Source organism: Bos taurus, chromosome 4 (genome assembly GCF_002263795.3).
Source record: "Bos taurus isolate L1 Dominette 01449 registration number 42190680 breed Hereford chromosome 4, ARS-UCD2.0, whole genome shotgun sequence".
NCBI lineage: Eukaryota > Metazoa > Chordata > Mammalia > Artiodactyla > Bovidae > Bos > Bos taurus.
The window spans coordinates 84,531,759-84,553,672 of record NC_037331.1 but is presented as its reverse complement, the minus strand read 5'-3'; the positions used below and the strand labels follow the sequence as shown (position 1 = coordinate 84,553,672).

Genomic DNA, 21,914 nt, shown 5'->3' with positions numbered 1-21,914 from the left:
TCTTCAGTATTTGAATACTCCAAAAATCATCCCAATGAGAGACTGTGTGTGTTCTTTTGAGGGTAAAATTGTACCCCAGCTGCTACAGATTCTTGAAGACTTAAAACACACAAACATTAAATTGGCATCAAAATATAAATTTTTCTTTCTGGGAAAAGTAGATTAGATAAAAAGCTGCAAAAATAAAGATTTGTCACTTTTTCCAAAATCCATCTGAGACCTATGCAAAAGGAGATTTGGTCTGCAATTGGACAGTTACTTAGGCAGCCTAAGAAAAAGTCACAGTTTCATACGTACCTTGTCCTGAGACTGGGATAAATTAGGCTCCCATTCAAACCTGCATCTAAAAGGCAGATCCAGACGTGCTTATTTTATGAAACCTGAATTCCACGAGGAATGATTTGTTGTTATCAGTTCAGTCGTTCAGTCGTGTCCGACTCTTTGCGACCCCATGAACTGCAGCACGCCAGGCCTCCCTGTCCATCACCAACTCCCGGAGTTCACTCAGACTCACGTTCATTGAGTCAGTCATGCCATCCAGCCATCTCATCCTCCATCGTCCCCTTCTCCTCCTGCCCCCAATCCCTCCCAGCATCAGAGTCTTTTCCAATGAGTCAACTCTTCACATGAGGTGGCCAAAGTACTGGAGTTTCAGCTTTAGCATCATTCCTTCCAAAGAAATCCCAGGACTGATCTCCTTCAGAATGGACTGGTTGGATCTCCTTGCAGTCCAAGGGACTCTCAAGAGTCTTATCCAACACTGCAGTTCAAAAGCATCAATTCTTCTGTGCTCAGCTTTCTTCACAGTCCAATTCTCACATCCATACATGACCACAGGAAAAAACATAGCCTTGACTAGATGGACCTTTGTTGGCAAAGTAATGTCTCTGCTTTTGAATATGCTATCGAGGTTGGTCATAACTTTCCTTCCAAGGAGTAAGCATCTTTTAATTTCATGGCTGCAGTCACCATCTGCCTTTTTTTGGAGCCCCAAAAAATAAAGTCTGACACTGTTTCCACTGTTTCCCCATCTATTCCCATGAAGTGATGGGACTGGATGCCATGATCTTCATTTTCTGAATGTTGAGCTTTAAGCCAACTTTTTCACTCTCCACTTTCACTTTCATCAAGAGGCTTTTGAGTTCCTCTTCACTTTCTGCCATAAGGGTGGTGTCATCTGCATATCTGAGGTTATTGATATTTCTCCCGGCAATCTTGATTCCAGCTTGTGTTTCTTCCAGTCCAGCGTTTCTCATGATGTACTCTGCATAGAAGTTAAATAAGCAGGGTGACAATATACAGCCTGGACATACTCCTTTTCCTATTTGGAACCAGTCTGTTGTTCCATGTCCAGTTCTAACTGTTGCTTCCTGACCTGCATATAGGTTTCTCAAGAGGCAGGTCAGGTGGTCTGGTATTCTCATCTCTTTCAGAATTTTCCACAGTTTGTGATCCATACAGTCAAAGGCTTTGGCATAGTCAATAAAGAAGAAATAGATGTTTTTCTGGAACTCGCTTGCTTTTTCCATGATCCAGTGGATGTTGGCAATTTGATCTCTGGTTCCTCTGCCTTCTCTAAAACCAGCTTGAACATCAGGAAGGTTCACGGTTCACATATTGCTGAAGCCTGGCTTGGAGAATTTTGAGCATGACTTTACTAGCGTGTGAGATGAGTGCAATTGTGCGGTAGTTTGAGCATTCTTTGGCATTGCCTTTCTTTGGGATTGGAATGAAAAGTGACTTTTTCCAGTCCTGTGGCCACTGCTGAGTCTTCCAAATTTGCTGGCATATTGAGTGTAGCACCTTCACAGCAGCATCTTTCAGGATTTGAAATAGCTCAACTGGAATTCCATCACCTCCTTTGTTCTTAGTGATACTTTCTAAGGCCCACTTGACTTCACATTCCAGGATGTCTTGCTCTAGGTGAGTGATCACACCATCGTGATTATCTGGGTTGTGAAGATCTTTTTTGTACAGTTCTTCTGTGTATTCTTGCCACCTCTTCTTAATATCTTTTGCTTCTGTTGGGTCCATACCATTTCTGTCCTTTATTGAGCCCATCTTTGCATGAAATGTTCTTTTGGTATCTCTAATTTTCTTGAAGAGATCTCTATTCTTTCCCATTCTGTTGTTTTCCTCTATTTTTTTGCTTTGATTGCTGAGGAAGGCTTTCTTATGTCTTCTTGCTATTCTTTCTAGCCTAAAAGTGAAAATAACATAGAAACAGTCATCTTTAACACTTCAATCCTTACTAAGAGGAAGGAATACTAGTAGCTGTGAGATTCTTGTCATTCCACTAATCAGAAATCAGAATAAATAGTTACAAGGATGAAGGCAGAGGCAAAAGTAGTTTTCCCATTAGTCCCCAAAGAGATGAAGTTCCCATTATAATAACTAAAAGAATTTGAGAAGAAAATTATCCACAGCCTAACCCTTCAAGGTCTCTACCTGGATGATATATACTTTTGTTTTAATTTTTATTTCATACTGGGGTATAGCTGATTACCAGTATTATGATAGTTTCAGGTGAACAGTAAAGGGACTCAGGCATACATATACATGCATCCATTGGATGATATATTCTTTAAAAACCTTTAAATTTGCTCTCAGTTAACTATATTTAAATATTACTTCTGGACTATTGTAGAGGAATACATAAGAAATGACCTAAGAAATTTGGTATGTTATTTATATAAAAATGTTGTTTTGAGGAAGTTGCTTCCTCTGTTATATGTCTTCTTTTGAAGACCCAGAGGGAAAAATTCACTATCCTTAGTTTCAGAGATCTGTTTCTTCTGGGCAGCCTCAGACCCCATTTGTCCAAAATGAAACTCATCTCTCCTTCCTCAGAACACACTCCTCCTCTTGTTTCTTAATCTTAGACAACACTGCACCAGCCAAAGATATGCAATCAGCCAAGATATTCTTTCTTGGTTTCTCTTATTTTTCCATGTTCCATATAAAAGCAGTCATTGAATATTGCAAATATCTACTTCTTCTATATCTCTCTAGTCCCACTACAAGTGCCTTAGTTGCCTGGATACTAGAACATCACTCCCATTGTGTGTCATGCCCTCCTTTACTGTACTAAACCAGGCCACATATTTTGACCTAATAGGCTTCCATAAGGCATTGGATTGAAACTGCATATTTGTTTCACAGATTGGACTGTAAGTACTGAGAAGACAGGTACTATGTCATGGACACTATAGTTAACAATTATTTTTCCTTATGTTAGACATTTGTGAACTCATTTCAGTTTTTATATCAATTCTGACAATGATGTTGGACCTCCTGTATTAAGTAGTGATATCTCTATGGATGTATCATACTTTGAATCTTAGCTAATTTACTCATTTACTCAATTTTCTTCTAGTATGAAGTTCAAATCCAAGTCACCTTTGAATTAGGCAGGATGTAGGTAAATATTGTTGGCCAAAAATGTTCATTCAGAGTTTTCCATAAGATGTTCAATTTTTTGGCCAACTCAATAATTTAAACATTAATTCAACAGACCTGGGCTGGCAGACAACCAGCAATGTCCTTGAGGACAGTCAGTTTCCTGTAAATCACATCTGGAGAACCATTAATCTTGTTCAGGGCATGTCTGTTAGCTAGCTTCTATGTCTTTTTATACCTGTACTTTCAGTGATGTCATGCTTCAAGCCAACTCAGCTCTTAACTGTAAGGTATTAATAGATATATCCCTAGAATGCTCTTTTATTTCATGCTTCACATGCTCAATGATTTTGACCTTTTAAACATTATTAATAAGTGTCTTAACTCTCTTTGACCTCATCATCTTTAAGAGACACTTTTAAAAGCATTGCTAAGAGACATAATGCTAAAAAAAATAATTTGGGAAAACTGCAGATAAGCTTATAGAAATGTGAAAAAAATGTAGTTTTTCAGAATCTATGGTGATCTGGAGATATTTATGGGGCTTCTTAAAGGGGAAATGAGCAGATAATGCTAGGAAGGTATTCCTCCCTGATTTTCTGCTTCAGTCGTAACATTCTACTTTTTGGAGATTTGTGGTGGGGAATTTAAAAATATTTTTAAAAAGGACTATAGGATTTCAGATCTATGTAATTCTTAGAAGCATGATCATTTAATCAAATATTTTCTCAATTCTCTTTTCCTTAGAAAGCTTACCCACAAACACATAATTTGCTGATTTTCACCTTCTGCCTAAAGCCCACAAAGTATCCTAATGCTTCTGTTAATCATACATGGGCCTCAATTTTTATTTAGAATTTAGTAGTATTAATAGCACCATTCAAAAATGTATTACTCATCTACCTGCAGAAAAGGCAGAATCTTGAAATATAATTCTTTAAAATAGTTATAGATTTTTATGTCACCAGTTTTTTATATGTTAAATAGAACTGCATCAGATTAAAGCTAAATTAACAGTGGGAAAGTATTATGTACACAAGAATTTAAAATTAAAGCATGAAAATGAACATTTTTAGCAGTTAACAGTAATTTAATTTGTGTTGCACATCAATCTGAAACTTAGAGGAGTATAAAATGCATTCTGTTTACTTCTGATTCACTTAATCAGGAAAACTTCAAGAAGCAAATATCTCAGGGTAAATTGCACTACAGAACAGTTGTTACCAAGCATCTGGCAAAACACCTAAAGAGGATTATTCTCATTGACAAGATTTTTTGAATCTACATTTTAAAACCATTAAATAAACTTAATCTAGAGGATCACTATTACTCCATTATCTATTTAAGAAGGTAAAATATAAGACCAGTGTTTCCTAGATGAACCAGAACATTTCCAGAATGATGAAAAATATTCTAGCCTACCGAGTATAAAATTAGATTGCTGGATGGCTGTGGCTGGCTCAGATTCTGAGGTCATGATGACTCTTCCTTATGCTAAGCAGATGAAATGTCAGAATAAAATCATAGCCTGGCTTTAGTTATGAATCTTAAATTAGGTGAGATAAAAAACCTTTTGAAGTGTCATGTACTATGATTTAAGTTTTATCTCCTTATTCTTATCCAGGGTACCAGAAATCTTATTATATACATGAAGACTACTTGCTAGCTAAGCTGACTTTAAATGAGGTTGTACTAACCCTATGGGACCAAGTGAAGCATCTTCTCAACGCAGATAGTTTACACATAAACATGCACTGAATTCACAGTTTATTTTATACTTTCATGGTTAATACTGTAAATGGTAGGCAGCAAACCACACAAAGCCTACTATATCATTTCTCCTGCAGTGGAAAAATACATTTAATTTGGGTGGAGGGGATCAGAGATCAATATGAGAAAAATATGAACTGAAATTTGGGGAAGGGGAAAAAATACTGTTATCTAGCTATTTTAAACACTCAGCTGTGTTTCATCCTAACTCCCTATTTTGAGGAATATTGCCTAGGAAATGGCTCAATGTGTTAGCACCAGTACACTTTGCTTACATTTTAGGCACTTTGTATAAGGCATGAGTCTTTAAGTGTTTTAGGTAAGGATACTACTATTATATTCTTATTTGGAACAATAAGTCATTGGCTAAGATTTTTTTTTTGTTTTTTAATATACATTGTGGCCCAGTGACGACATATCTTGCTCAGGCTTCTGAATTTTGGGATATTAATATTTTAGTAGCACCGAACTTTGATTTAAAAATTTTCCCTTATTCATATCAAAGTTTTGGGAAAGATAACATGCTCTGCAGGAGTGAAAGCTTCAGAGCTCAAAGGAACAGCATCTTCCAGGTTTATCTCTTCCAGGAAACTTTATTTGGAAGAAAATACAGATCTAGACTTCTCACATAATAATGCTTTCTAGTTCACTCAGTCTCCTCTAATCTTCTATAACTTTAATCTTGTGAGAGAATATATTTATCAACATATAAATGTACATATACTGCTTATATCTACAAATAAAAGTTGTATCAAAATTAGCCTCAATTTTGAGAGAAATTTATCAAATACTCCAAGGTTCTATTTGTTCAGTTTTGCACTATTAGAGACAGGTCAAAGGTGTTCCGGGATCTGAATTCCTTTATTAATATTAAACATGGTCTCCAACTTCATTTTACATATCAAATTTTCTAGACCCCCAATTATATCTTCCTAATTAATTTAAATCACTTTCTACTACAGAATTTTAAATATGTCATTGGGTATTTCCTTCCCTCTAATGATTTGAATGGATTGCTCTATCATTTAAGGAAACTGATTAATACTTCCACGTATCATTTTTAAGGGCTTTCTAGAATTTTAATGGATACCTTTATACCGTACCTCGATACCATACCTCAATTTCAGTCAAGTTTGCGACACTGATGACAACCAACAGTTTGATTATAGTAATTTGTGGGATCAGATTCTTGAAGAAAAATGGAAAATAGACTATTTAAGATAATAATAACTGCTTTAAAATATATTAGACATTTAAAAGTTAGAAAATATAGAATAATAAATTGATAGCTCTAGCCAACAATAACATTTTTGAGAACATTAGTTTCTACAACCTGGTTGTACAAAAGAATCATCAAGGGTAGTTTTTAATATTATGGTGTCCAGATCCCAAACTTGATAAAATCTCTAGAGATCTATTTTTCTAAGAATTTTCCTGAATGGGGCTTATAGAGCCATACCAATAAAAGAAAAACAGACCAGCCATCTGGGACCCCCTAGTTAAGAATTTTATGCTAAAAGCACTTAGTTATACTTTACATCTCATTTCTTACATGTAAAGAGCTTGGAAATCATTATCCCATCCTTATATCAAAAAAAAAAAAAAAATAGGGAAAAGAGAAGATCAGTGATTTCTAAGAAATCACAGAACTGGGGGTATTGCAACCTCAATCTGTAGAAACAGATGTTTCCAGAGAGCTCTAATGACTGGGATCTGCTTACTTGGTGCAGATGATACTGGAGCCCTAAAGTGGTAGACACACCAGATAATTTTGATGGATTGTTGAATGTGACTAGTGTGAGAATGAGGAAGTCCTCATTATCACAGTTTTGGGAGACTCCAATATGTCTAGAAAATGTACCAATTTCTCACATTGAGGATCCAAGAAAGATGTTTCATGGCGCTGGCAGGGAGAAGACAGGAGTAACAGTACATAATATGTCCAGACCTTCACCATAATAAAGGCATACTTTCCAGGGGAAAGGACTTTAGCAGAACATAGTTCCCTACCAGTTCAGTCCAGTCACTCAGTCGTGTCCGACTCTTTGCGACCCCATGAATCGCAGCATGCCAGGCCTCCCTGTCCATCACCAAAATAAAAGATTTATTTGGAATATTAGATAATGCTTACTCCTCACAATTTATAACACAACAAAGTGAAACACACAGAATAAGGAAAGATAGAAAAGGATATCCAAGAACTCTGAGACAATTTCAAATGTATAAACTATTTTTAATGAATGCCAGAGTAGAGGGGAGAGAAAAGATCAGAAGAATATTTGAAGTAATAATGGGTGAGAAGTTTTCAAAACTGATTCCAGACACTGAGCCGCAGAACTAAGAAGCTCAGATAACACCAGAGTAATACTGAAAACAACACAAACAATCCCCCCAAACTCACTACAGCTAAATATTATTTTCAGACTGCAAAAATCTTCAGCCAAAGGAAAAAAAAATCTTATGTATTTATGAACAAATTTAACATTACAGGGCATTTCTCATCAGAAATTTTGAGAGAGAATAGAATGGAGTAAATAGATTTGAAAAATGCCCACATATATTGAAACCATCCTTCAAAAATGGAGATTTTTCTCTTACAAAAACTGAGGTATTTGCTCAAGAGACTTACCTTGCAGATTTTAGATGTTCTCAAAGCAGAAAGAAAAGAATATAGATCAGAAACTTGGATCAATAAAAAGAAAACGAAGGAGTAAAGATAATTTTTTAAATTATGAATTGATCTTAAAGGTACCTGCTTACTTTAATATCAGTGACAGTGTTTGGAGGATTATAACATACGGATAAGTGAAATGACAGTGATGTTATAAGGAATGAGAGGAAAGAATTGGGAATTCTGTCTTAAGTAATATATAAAACAGTATAATGTTAACTGAAGGTGAACTTTTAACAGTAAGAAATTTGTATTGAAAATTCTAGAGCAACCACTAAATTTTTTTTAAAAAGCAGTGTACTTGAGACAATCTTATAAAATAAGTTAAACAGAAAAAGCAGAGGAAAATGAAACAAAGAACAAATGTGACATATAGAAAATAGCTGTGCACATGACATATATTTATTCAAGCATAATGATAATTACGTTAGATATGAATGGTCTAAAAACACCACCACCAACCGATTGTTAGAACTGATAAAATACAAAGGTCCAAGAGACCTGTGTCTTGTCTAAAAGTAACTTACTTTAAATACAAAGAAACAGACAAAAGGATAGCAAGAGGTTGGAGAAAAATATGCTAACAGTAATCAAAATGAAATCTAAATTAGCTAATGTCAGACAAAGCCCACTTATGAACAAGAAAGATTATTGAGTTAAAGAGGCATGTTAAATAATAAAGGGTTCACTCCTCCAAGAAGATCAGATCAGATCAGTCTTTCAGTCGTGTCCGACTCTTTGCGACCCCATGAACCACAGCACGCCAGGCCTCCCTGTCCATCACCAGTTCCCAGAGTTCACTGAGACTCACGTCCAAGAGTCAGTGATGCCATCCAGCCATCTCATCCTCCGTCGTCCCCTTCTCCTCTTGCCCCCAATCCCTCCCAGCATCAGAGTCTTTTCCAATGAGTCAACTCTTCGCATGAGGTGGCCAAAGTACTGGAGTTTCAGCTTTAGCATCATTCCTTCCAAAGAAATCCCAGGGCTGATCTCCTTCAGAATGGACTGGTTGGATCTCCTTGCAGTCCAAAGGCCTCTCAAGAGTCTTCTCCAACACCACAGTTCAAAAGCGAAGAAAATAAATGACCCGAAATGTATATACACTCAAAAAAGAATGTAAAACATGAGGGAAAAAAATGATAGAAATAAAATAGGCAAATTTACTATTTTAGCTGGAGGCTTCAGCATCTTTCATTTAGGAAATGATTGGTCAAATATAAAAGAAAATCAGTAGTATATAGTTGACCTAAACAGTAATATAAATGTATTTGTTCTAAGTGACATTTATACAATGCTCCATCCAACAGCAGCAGAATCTACAGTATTCACATTATTCTTAAGGTCCCAGGTGTTCATTAGTATTTACTACCATCAAAGTGATAAAACATACCTGGACAAATTTTAAACATAAATTATACAAATTGTGTTCTCAGGACAAAATGGAATTAAACAAGAGCTAAAAAACAGGAGGATAACTGGAAAATCTCCAAATAATTGGGAATTAATCAACATACTACTACTAATAGGAGACAAAGGTATAATGTAAAATATTTTGAAGTATGTAATTGAGAAATTACCATGTATAAAAATCTGGGATGAAGCCAGAGGAATGGTTAAAAGAAATGTTTTAGGATGAAATTAATATACTGGAAAATAAGGTTGATCTAAAATCAATAATCTAAGCTTTCACCTTGGGAGGTTAAAGAAATAAGAATATTTCTTCCATAAGCTTAAAGCAAGTGGAAGAAAAACAGCAACAAAAATTAGAAGAAATCAATGAAAAACAAACAAACGAAAACCTTAACAAACCCTAAAGCTGGGTCTTTGAAAATTTCAATGAAATAGATAAGCTAGCTAGGCAAACAAGAATTTTTTTTTTTTCATCTAGAAAAATTAGAGTTCTAGGAAAGTCTTGAAGATACTTAACTAACCCATATTTTGTCCTTTGAAATTATACTGTTTCCTTATTTCAGAAACAGTAAGACTATTTCAGAAACAGTAAGACTGAGGACACAATGAATAAAATGCCTCTACAGTTAGTGTCAGAGCTCAGATTGTAACACAGATCTCTGAACTCTGAAATTCTGTGCTTTTTCCTCTTCCAGACATGGCTAATTCTCCATCTTCATCTGTGGTCTTGAATTCCAGTCTCAGATATAATTTAGGATAATTCTTCCAGCTTTATTCCCACATAACTGGGAATATATTAGAATAGCATCTGAATAATCTATAAATATAGACTTTTCTAAAAAATTTACAGCTGTATAATAATTCTTTCAAATATGTTTTTAAAAAAGTTTAGAAATTACACATTTTTCAAAAATGTCTCAAGTATTTTTTTTGGAAAATGTATTTCATTTTTATAGCATCTTTTATAGTAAATCATTGTAATACAGACTTGATATTTTTATCTCTGAAATATTATAAGCCATTTTAACCTAGAGATGGCCCATACAGAGCACCTGTACTGACCTAATAGACAGTAATGGCTCATTTGTAAGTTTTATAACCTAACGGTTTAATATTTCGCTGGAAGGACTCTAATAGGCTTTGGCATAAGGCATAAGGAAAAAATCTATGATAGATCAGATGACTTTTTATAGATTATTAGGTAAATAACACCCATTTGAAATATATACACTTCAGTCCCAGACAATTATGTAAATATTAAAGGTATCTTTTTGAACCAGCTGTTTTAATTTCTACCACATTTATAGTTTTCTTCCACAGTCCTGGCTTACCGGAGGTTGATATGCATTTTATAAATGATTGTTGAGCACATTTCCTTAAGAGAAAGAATACTGAGATCATTTCAGCTCCATTACCTCATCAGCATCTCAATTTCTTTTAAATTAGACTCATTATAACAAGCATTTCATACAAAACATACAATGGGTGATTTCAAATGTTGGTTTTATAATTAGCATATTATTACAAAGTGTTTATTTAATTTTGAACAAATTCTTTCCCTGATTACTTATTCTGTACCCTGCAGTTTATCAACACATTTCCCCAAACTTTTAGGCTATTTATTAAAAATACCATTTCCAAGTACTTTATTTTAGAATGCTTTTTAGAAAATTACTCTTATTAGAGTAATATCAAGCAATTCTCATGTAAATTAGTGGCCCTGCTGAACAAACTCTTTGAAGTATCTGATACAGTATATTGATCTACTTATCATTGTGGATTAGGTAATCCTATAGAACCAACAGGATCTTCCATATCTGAAAAGTGGAGTATTCTCATGTTATATAAAACAATAGCTATAACTGTGCATGGTCTGGGATGATTCTACAGAAAAGGCGATGATGTTTACTGAGGAATTACACAGACAAGGAATTGTGAAGGAAATCAATCCCTCAGTGAGGCAGAAAGGCAGGGGTGATGAAACAGAGTGCAGGGGAGAAGCCAGACAGTTGTTGCTCTTGGCTAGTTTGAGGAAAGCAAAGAATAAAGGAACTCTCTCCTACAGAAAATTCCTGCTATCTGAAAATAACACTTAAGGAAAGCAAGATCCGACAGTAGCAAAGGACACATTATTCTCAAGTTCATATGGAACATTTGCCACGAGAGACCACCACCTGCACCATAAAAAACAGCTTAATGAATTTTCTCAGAACACATGGATTTAACCTAGAAATCAATAACATAAAGACAGCTGGGAAATCCTCAAACAGTTAGACATTAAGCGACAATTTTAATATTTGACTTAAATTCTCAAGAGAAAAATATTTTGAATATAATAGAAATATAAATACAACTTACAAACACTTGTGGGTTGCAGCAAAAGCAGTGCTTAGAGGGAAATTTATATCATTGAATGCATATATGACAAAAGAAGATCCAAAATCAATAGTCTACATTTCCACCTTAGGAAATTAGAGCAGGAAGAGCAATTTTAAGTCAAAAGCAAGCAGAAAGATATAATAAATACTGCAGAACACATGATATTGAAAACAATAAAACACTGGAGAGAAAATCACCACCACTAAAAGCTGATTCTTTGAAAAGGTGAAAAATATTGAAAAACTTGTAGCTGGTCTAACCAAGTAAACAGAAGAGAGGAGACAAACTTCTAGTATCAGAAGTGAGAGAGGGTTCTCACTTCTGACCTCATGAACCTATAATCCCACAAAAGATTATAACAGAATAATACAGACAGCTCCATGCCTACAAATGTAATAACTTAGATGAAACAGAATTAAACACAAACTCCCAAAACTTACATAAGGAGAAATCAATGATATGACTATCTCTATCTACTAAGTAATCTGATTCAATAATGAATACCTATGCAAATAAATTCACTACAAAAAAGAAATCTACAGACTATTATCTTTCTTTAATATACGTGCAGAAACTTAACAAGATATTAGTAAACGAAATCCAAAAATGTATTAAGATGTTATACTCAATTAACTGGAATTTTTCCTAGGTATGGGGCTTCCCTGGTAGCTCAGCTGGTAAAGAATCTGCCTGCAAAAGAAGACCCTGGTTCGATTCCTGGATTGGGAAGATCCCCTGGTGAAGGAATAGGCTACCCACTCTAGTATTCTTGGGCTTCCCTGATGGCTCGGGTGGTGAATCCACAAGAGACCTGGGTTGAGAAGATCCCCTGGAGAATGGAACAGCTACCCACTCCAGCAGTCTGGGCTGGAGAATTCCATGGACAGAAGAGCCTGGCAGGCTACAGTCCATGGGGTTGCAGAGAGTAGGACAAGACTGAGCGACTTAAAATAAAAATTCTAGGTGTAGAAGGCAGGCTTAACATTCAGAAATCAATTAATGTAATCTACCACATCAATAGGATAAGGATCAAAAAACATAATATCAACTGGCAAAAAAGAAGCATTCTTACAATTGCATATAAATCTGAGCTCAACTACAAAAACAACATCAGAAAGAGAAAATGCTACCCTGGAACACAAATTATATAAACTAACAGAAAAACATACCATATTTTTTGATAGAACTCTTAAACCTCCTGATTTTAATTTTCCCTAAGTTTGTTTGTAAATTTTTGTGGATTTAACACCAAAACCAACTTTTTCAATTTAGAAACTTACAAACAAAAAAACATGAAAAGTCAAGCCAGTATATAAACTTAAGAGACATTATGTTGGCTTATCAAAGTTTGAAATAAAATTGATACTCAAAGTACAATATGTTTAAGTGTTACACTGCTGAATAGAAAATCTAGAAAAACATATTTGAGTTTAATGTACTGTATCAGTAGGTAAAAATTATTCAATATATGTTGAGTGTTAGTCACTCAGTCATGTCCAACGCTTTGTGATGCCATGGACTGTAGCCTGCCAGACTCCTCTGTCCATGGAATTCTCCAGGGAAGAATACCGGCATGAGTAGCCATTCCCTTTCTCCAGGGAGTCTTCCTGACCCAGGGATTGGAGGCAGGTCTTCCACATTTCAGGCAGATTCTTTACCATCTGAGCCACCAGAGAGACAACGGGGACAACAGATTGTCGTCATAAAAAAGCCAAGTTCCCAACTCATTGTGGCAACCTGGATGGGAGGAGAATAGATACATGTATATGTATGACTGAGTCCCTTTCCTGTTCACCTGAAGCTGTCACAACATTGTGAACTGGTTATATACCCCAGTAAAAACAAAACATTTTTTTAAAAAAGTGAAGTTTCATGTATGGCACAGGGAACTCTACTAGGTGCTCTGTGGTAACCTAAATGGAAAGGAATTATCTAAAAAGACAGGATATATGTATAGGCATAGTTGATTTACTTTGCTGTACAGCAGAAACATACAGTAATATAATAATGTATATATACACATTACAATAATAATGTAATTACATACATACAATACATACATTAATGTATATACATTAAAATAATGAATACATATACAATAATGTATAGCAACTATAGTTAAAAAAATCAAAGTTTTATTCTTTTCTACTACCTTACACATTTCATATTTCTACATAAATCTGAAACTTAAACATGAGAAATTAAATCTTAACTTTCAAAAACATCGGATTTTATAATAATATTAGAGTGAACAAATTGATACAATATCTAGGTATCATAAAAGAAAACTGATAATTTCAAATACATGTAAAATATCTGCATGAAGAAGAAATACATAAAAATGACAAGTTGAAAAATGAGAATATATTTGCAACTTATATCACATAAAAAGGGTTAAATTCTCCAATTTTTAAATATACTCAAAATGTCAACATGATATATCCATTAATGTAATGAAAACACAAAGAACATGGACAGTTAATTCAACTAAAAGTCAATATAAATAGCTTTCAAACATATAAGTATTTGATCTCATTCATAAAAAAATAAAAACCTAAAATCAGGAGATGCCATTTTTCACAGTTTCATTAGGCACAATCACATTTTGATAATATATTCTGACAGAGTGAGGCAATAGGCACTGTTGTCCTTTTATGTTTTAGCAGTTAGAAATATTAATTGAAATCAAGATATCCCATGTCGGCTGACATGGCAGTTGTATTATCTGATCTTTATTATTAGGCTGACAATAACTATAGCACAGTCATACACAGGTATACATATATATGCTTACATATGTAGCTATTAAAGAGAACACAGAAGCTGCATATTTACATATGTAAAAATTTCAAGATATATTGCAAATTAAATATATATAAATATGCAGAATGCTGTGCACAGTGGGCTACATTTTGCCCGTATAAACATGCATATGTGGATAACTGTATATGCATATATACTTATACATACCTGAAATATCTTTGAGACCATCTTTGAAAGCATGAACAAGGACTGACAACAGTGGTGGCCCCTGGAAAGATAGTTAGAACCCAGGGCAGGGGTAACATACAGGTTTGTTTTTCTGTATTGCACGTATTGTATTACTATTACCAATGAAAAAATAAATGTGTAAATAAAACATTAAAAATAATTGTACATGTTAACTGCTATCATTAGTACCTAATCTGTTTCATTTACTGCCAAATAAAATGTTGATGCTTTAGTTGGTCATAAATGCAAAGTATAGTTTAAAGGATGTTACTCTATTTTGTATTCTAGAAGTATATCTTTGAAATACCTTTATCCTGATTGTTTTTCTCCTATTTCCATGTCAGTGAATTTAAATTTCACATATGATGTAGATCTGAGTTGAGATGGTTTATTGTTCTTTTTTCTATTCTTTATATACATGGAGAAAATAACAGCTGGAATAATTTCTGAATGAGGCTGTGATTTCCTGGACTCATTTACCTTTTGAACTTGCCTCCTTGAGAACATTTCTATTTATTATCATTAGTAAAAATCAATTTCTTGAAGCTCATTTCAACAAAATAGTTTCCTTTCCCCGTTCTGTTTACATTTAGGAAATCCTTACTCAAACTTGCCACTCTCTCCAGCCTTGAATAAAATGCTGTGGGTGTCTTTAGTTTTTAATTAACCCCTTGTTATTTATACAACTTCGATTCTACAGTTGTTTTCTATTTTTATTTGATTCAGAGGGAAAGGCATCATTCATTTGTAAACTTCTTTGTGATTCATTATTCATCTAAAAAGTCAGGATTGTGTGAAGATGTTGGCTCAGTAGTAAAGAAACAATTTCTTTGTTCTATTTGAAGGCTTTCCTTTTTCATCTTTTTTCATCTTTCTTTGATATCTGGAGGAGGATTTAGTTAGGGAAACATAACCCCTAATTCGCAATTGTAAAAAATGCAATGGAAGTATTTTAAAGAGATAATTTATCTTGTATTTTTTTGGGGGTGGGGATGTCACCGTCATTGTATTTCATTCTTATTACTTCTCAAGCAGCCTTTCATATTTTTCTTTTTCTACATGTTTACCTAAAATAACTTGTTCTCAAACATTCTTTTTAATGTCATTGAAATACCAGGAAAAAGGCTATTTGATGAATAGTTTTTCTTTCCCATTATTAAATACAGTGCCTAACTAACATAGAAGGGTTTCCCAGGTGGTGTCTGCCTGCCAATGAAGAAGGGGTAAGAGACATGGGTTCAATCCATGGATTGGGAAGATCCCCTGGAGTAGGAAATGGCAACCGGCTCCAGTATTCTTGCCTGGAAAATTCCATGGACAGAGAAGCCTGGTGGGCTACAGTCTTTGGGGCTGCAAAGTCAGACACGACTGAGTGTGTACACACACAACGGATACAGAAAGTGACTTTCTGAAGCAGGGTTTTGCCTTGGCAAAAACCAAAAATGTGGCATTGACTTAGCCACATGGGGGATTAATATTGGGGATTTAAAAAATGGCAATCCATGTTTTAAGCTACAAGAGTTAATAAATCATCACCTGAAATAATAAGGAAATAAACATGTATTTGCTGGGTCAGCCACTTGAGGAGAAGCGTCTTGAAGGCAGGACTTAGAACATAACTTGTTAGGGTGTGCTGGCTTCTATGAGATAGATTTTAAAACACATTGTAAGGGATAAGTGAACACATGAAGAAACGGGCCAGTTTACAGTCAGAGATGAAGGGTAAGAAGTTCTTCAGGGTTGAAAAGCCACTGGTTCTAACTCCAAACAATGGGACATGGGAACCAACCTTTTGATAAAATATCTCAGATAAAAAAAGTGAGAAAGAAAGGGGGGTGGAGGGAGGGAGAAACAGAGACCACTCTGAGGACTGAGCTCAAGGGGGACACATGGGAGCAAAGTGATAGAAAAATAATGCAGATTTGAGATCTATGATTAAGAAAGAACTTTGGGTGTACTTAGTGGTGAATGCAATGCCGAGTAAATGTGTGAAAGTCGAAATCGCTCATACGTGTCTGACTCTTTGTGACCCCATGATCTATACAGTCCATGGAATTCTCCAAGCCAGAATACTGGAGTGGGTAGCCTTTCCCTTCTCCAGGGGATCTTCCCAACCGAGGGATCAAACCCAGGTCTCCTGCATTGCAGGTGGATTCTTTAAAAGCTGAACAACAAGGGAAGCCCAGTAATTGTGTAAAGGATTCTTATTAGTAAAGAAATTATAAGGCTAAACTAAAAACACCTTTGACTTTTGGAATCATTTAGACTCTGAGTCTTACATGAGCAGTAAGTTTTAAAGGTGGTACAATTCTGAAGATGGCATGCTTCGAAATATTCATTTGAGGTATGGCCAAGGGCTTCCCTGGTGGCTCAGATGGTGAAGAATCTGCCTGCAGAATCTGTGGGAGACCTGGGTTTGATCCCTGGGTTGGAAAGATTCCCTGAAGAAGGAAATGGCATCCCACTACAGTTTTCTTGCCTGGGGAATAGGGTCATAGAGTTGGAAAGGACTGAGTGATTAACATACACATACACACACACACATCAAAACTACACATTATTGCTGTTTCTTTATCATTTGTACTCTAATAGACCCCGCCTTATTTATTAAAAAGCATATACACTGGACTACCTTAGTCAGGGAACTAGATCCCGCATGCCACAACTAAAAGTTCGTATGCCACAGCCGAAGATCAAAAATTCCATGGGCTACAACTAAGACCCAGGATAGCCAATTAATATTTAAAAATAAAATGCATGTCCTTTCCCTTTTTCATAATATTCTGATACATAAACATACATCCATGTACATTTCTCTAAGAATACAGCTGCACACACATGTTGAGAATTGTTGTAACCTATATGTGTTCATATATATATATGTTGGTCTCCTTTATACAACATAGCATCAGAATATTTTGCCTACTTTTCATGTGTGTGCGTAGTCAGTCATGTCTGACACTTTGTGACCCCATGGACTGTAGCCCACCAGGCTCCTCTCTCCATGGGGATTCTTCAGGCAAGGATACTGGAGTGGGTTGTCATGCCCTCCTCTAGCGGATCTTCCCAACTCAGGGATCGAACCCAAGTAGCCCACATTGCATGTGGATTCTTTACTATCTGAGCCACCAAGTCCAAGAATACTGGAGTGGGTAACTGCTTCCTTCTCCAGGGGAACTTCCCAACCCAGGAATTGAACTGGGGTCTCTTACATTGCAGGCGGATTCTTTACCGCACTGCTAAGTATGAAGATAAAATTATTTTTACTAATAAATAGGACTTTTGGAAACAATGCTGGTGATCAAATGGGGATGAAATGAGGATTTCCCAGTGAAATGGAAATGCACAAATATTCACATAATACTTATATTACATACTCTGCTGTGTGTTAATTTTATTCATAATAACTAAATGAGTGACAATGCTGCCAACATTTAAGGCAATAGAAACAAAAATGAATTCCTTTCACTTTGCACTGTAATAATAGGTTGAGATTTATCTATTTTTAATAGATTTAAAATATTCTGAGTGGAAGAGTTACTGATTCGATCCAATATAAAGATGATATAGGAACAAAACCACCTTCAGAAAAATCAGGTTACTCAAAATGGATACAGAAATTATTTAAGAATCATTTTATAAGAAAGAGTTGAAACTATTATTTCAACTATATATTTTTATCTCATTCCCAGTATTTCTGTAGCCTGAAATTTAGATTAAAATACTGCATAATAGCTACTTATAACATGCATTTTAAAAACATTTACCTTTTTAAGCATCATGAAAAGTGTGATTTAGTATACAGTACTTTGGAAAGATTCTGAGGCATATGGCTGATTGTAGAGATTTTTTAAAACCCCGTAACTATTATACTAATCTAAAATCTGAAATCAGGAAAAATATTCAAGGAGTCATTTATAGATGACTGATTTGTGAAACATTTTGTAGTTCATTAAACTCTTTTAAACACTGCCTGCTAAAATATTATCTCTAGATAAATTATTAATGTGTGCTTTTAATGAGAAGATTATATGCAATTCAAATACCAGCTAACTTAGCAGAAAGTGCTAACTGAAACCAATAACTAATTTCTTTATTACAAGAATCTTAAGTGATTTCCCAGAGACATATATCTATTAGGTGAAACAGTACTTAAAAATTTTATATATCAAAGCTCTCTAAAATACAGAGGTTTTTTTTTTTAATATATATATATATTTTTTAAATATATTTAAATATTTAAATATATATATATATATATTTTTTTTTTTACAGGGCAGTAATATCAGGACAACCTGGGCCTTCCCAGGTGGCTCCGAGGTAAAGAAGCTGCCTTTAGGTAAAGGTAAAGAAGCGGGAGATGTGGGTTTGATTGCTGGGTCTGGAAGATCCCTTGGAGGAGGATTGGCAATCCACTTGAGTATTCTTGCCTGGAAAATCCCATGGACAGAGGAGTCTGCCAGGTTACATACAGTCCATAGGGTTGCAAAGAGTTGGACATGATTCAGCACGCATGCAATATAAAGACAAAATTATAATAGGATGAATATTTAAATGGATTACAAGTGTAATCATTTCATAAATTTAAAAGTATTACTGTAGAAAAGGAAAAAACTTTGTTTTCAAAATATTTTAATAACAAAATTAATACATATTTGGCAGTGAAAATGAATTTTAATTATTTGATTACATGGTCATGCCATATCTGTGTAATAAAATTTCTATCATGGTGGTAAGTTTTCAGATGATGAAAACCTCAGTTTTTTCCCCCTAAATTTGTGTGTACTGTATGGCCCAATAGTACGTGAAACAGTGCTCGGATTCTTTACAAAGTTGTGTAGTAGATCTCTTCTCTTATACAGTGTCTAATTCACTGTATTCCTTGTAGCCAAAAGTGATCGTGAGATCATTCAAAGATTTCCGGTTTAACCAAGAATGATAAAGGTTAAATTGCTTGCCAAAGAAACAAAGTGCCAAGCTGTTTTCTAATGTATAGGTTGTGAGTGTGTCCTCAGTTGTGTTTGACTCTTTGTGACCCCATGGACTTGTAGCCCACCAGGTTCCTCTGTCCATGAAATTTTCCCAGGCATGAATACTGGAGTGGGTTGCCATTTCCTATTCCAGGGGATCTTTCTGACCTAGGGATCAAACCTGTGCCTTTTACCTCTCCTTCATTGGTAGGTGGGTTCTTTACCACTGTGCCACCTGGGAAGCCTTTATATTTAGGTTACGTTTAGATTATTTCAAGTTAATTACTAATTGCATGGATTTTACTAAAGTTATCTAATGTTCTAGGATATCTAATTAAGTTTAGGGAAAAAAAAAACTCTACACTATGTTTCTTTTTCTTATTATTTTATATTTTGATGCTTTTTAAACCAAATCAAGTTTCTGATTTTTTTTTGAGAAGTTAACTGGAAAGACTGAGTATTTAAATTTATCCATTAAATCACTTAAAAATTTAAATATACAGTTAGAACGCCTGTGGATACCTAATGCACACTGAAGATTACTTAAGATTATACTTTAACATTTTAGATCAAACCAAGAAACAAGAATTTTAATGGATGCATATGAAGCAGAATCTATCCTGTTTGCAAATACTTCTAACTTATGTTGAAAGGTACTGTCCATAAAAGGTATGTGCAATTATTTTTGTGGAAGAGTAAATACTGTTAGGAAATAAGGTATTTTCTAAGGGAAAATGGTCAAAATAAAGTAAAAGTGATGACTAAGGGATAAGCAAAGACCAAGGAGCGTTACTTTACTTCCTAGTTCGACAAAAATTGAGTTGTAACCTGTGCGGTTGCTAATCAGCAGAACACCCTTAAAGGAATTCAGGATGAAAAACAGGACAAGGCATTCTGTAGTTTGGAAAAACAGGTTCCACAGATAGATTGATATGGATTTGAGGAGGAATTTTAATGAACCTAGATAACTACATCTTCCTATACACAGAATATCACTAAAAATCATTAACTTGAGATTAGCAGTAATCTTTTACTAGGAATATATGCTTGGATGCGTATCTTCCTCAGCCAAAAACCGTACATAAATGGTCCTCTCCCTGCCTTTTCAGAGCAGTTCTCTCAGAGCTAGTGAGAGACTATGTCCTTGGCTATTGTCATGACCCTGAATAAAATTGAACTCTTACATTGTTCATTTTTCTTTAAGTTCACAAAGCTAATAATGACAAGTAAACCAGGGATGGCATGTTAGTATGTAGATATGTGCACTGGGATTTGAGATTATCTCTGCTAGATTTTGCTGAGATTGGCTACAGGGTAAGTATTAGGAGTAAGTCAGTTCCACATGCCTCCTCCCTGCGGAAAGGAAAACACACCTCTCATCTGGGACTTGGGGTTTTCATGAAGGAAGGAAGAGTGCAAGAAGGGTAAATAGAAACATGCCATGCATCTTAAGGTTTCTGCTCAGAACTAGCACATATCACTTTAGCTCAAGGGACTTCTGTGCCCTCATTCAGAAATCCATTAAGAACATTTCTACCCCAAGTTATTTCAGGATAGAATTTTATCAAATTTAGTTCCACTGTTATACACAGGTTGAATTTTTCTGTCTATAATAGCAGCCTAATGGCTAACTACCATTTATCTCTAATGTCAATGCCACATACTTTATGTTTTGTTATGGCAGCATTTTACATATGATATCAATGTCTGTATTGGCAAGTTTTATTATACTCATGCATAACCTTCAATCGACAACACTGCCATTTACAATGCCTTGCATTTCTATCTTGCTTTCATGTTTAACAATGTGTTGTGACTCTTCAGAGCTCTCCTGGGCTTATCTTTGCTAGATTTTGATGCAGGATGCAATATTGCTTCACATGTCTCCTTGTTTTGGGAACCAGTATGAAGGAGTGTATCTTACATATGATGTGCCCTTCAAAGTAGAAGATGGAAAAACTGGGGTGGTGAAAGGAAATAGTGGCAAACTCTGTTCTGTCCACCTTCTATTGGTCAAAAAAATTACCTGGCCAAGGAAAAAGTCTGTGGGAAATAATTTTTTTTTTCCATATGAAACCTTTGCAAGAGTGAGGAAGAAGAACCATGGTTAAACAATACAATTTATAAACCTAGTAAACTAGATAAATACCCTTGCATTTTTATGTCCTTGCCTAGCCTACTTTCTTTCAAAAATAAGCACTATTCAAAAATATTTCACTAAGCTAGATGAAACTATTATCAAGTTGACTCATTCTGGCTTTCTCTTTTGTAAATCATCAATTTTATATATTCTTCTATCTCCACATATTAGAACAATGCAAAGA

The 21,914-nt window shown here is 35.0% G+C and overlaps 1 long non-coding RNA gene across 3 annotated transcripts in view; it reads left to right on the top strand.

Annotated features, from left to right (window-relative positions):
- Nucleotides 1-3,068: 3,068 nt before the first annotated feature.
- LOC132345186 (uncharacterized) overlaps nt 3,069-21,914 on the top strand; it is a 37,877-nt gene continuing 19,031 nt past the window's right edge. For all 3 annotated transcript variants that reach the window (XR_009494379.1, XR_009494380.1, XR_009494381.1), the window contains exons 1-2: nt 3,069-3,170; nt 20,159-20,259. This is a non-coding gene — a long non-coding RNA (uncharacterized lncRNA). The remainder of the gene's footprint in view (nt 3,171-20,158; nt 20,260-21,914) is intronic.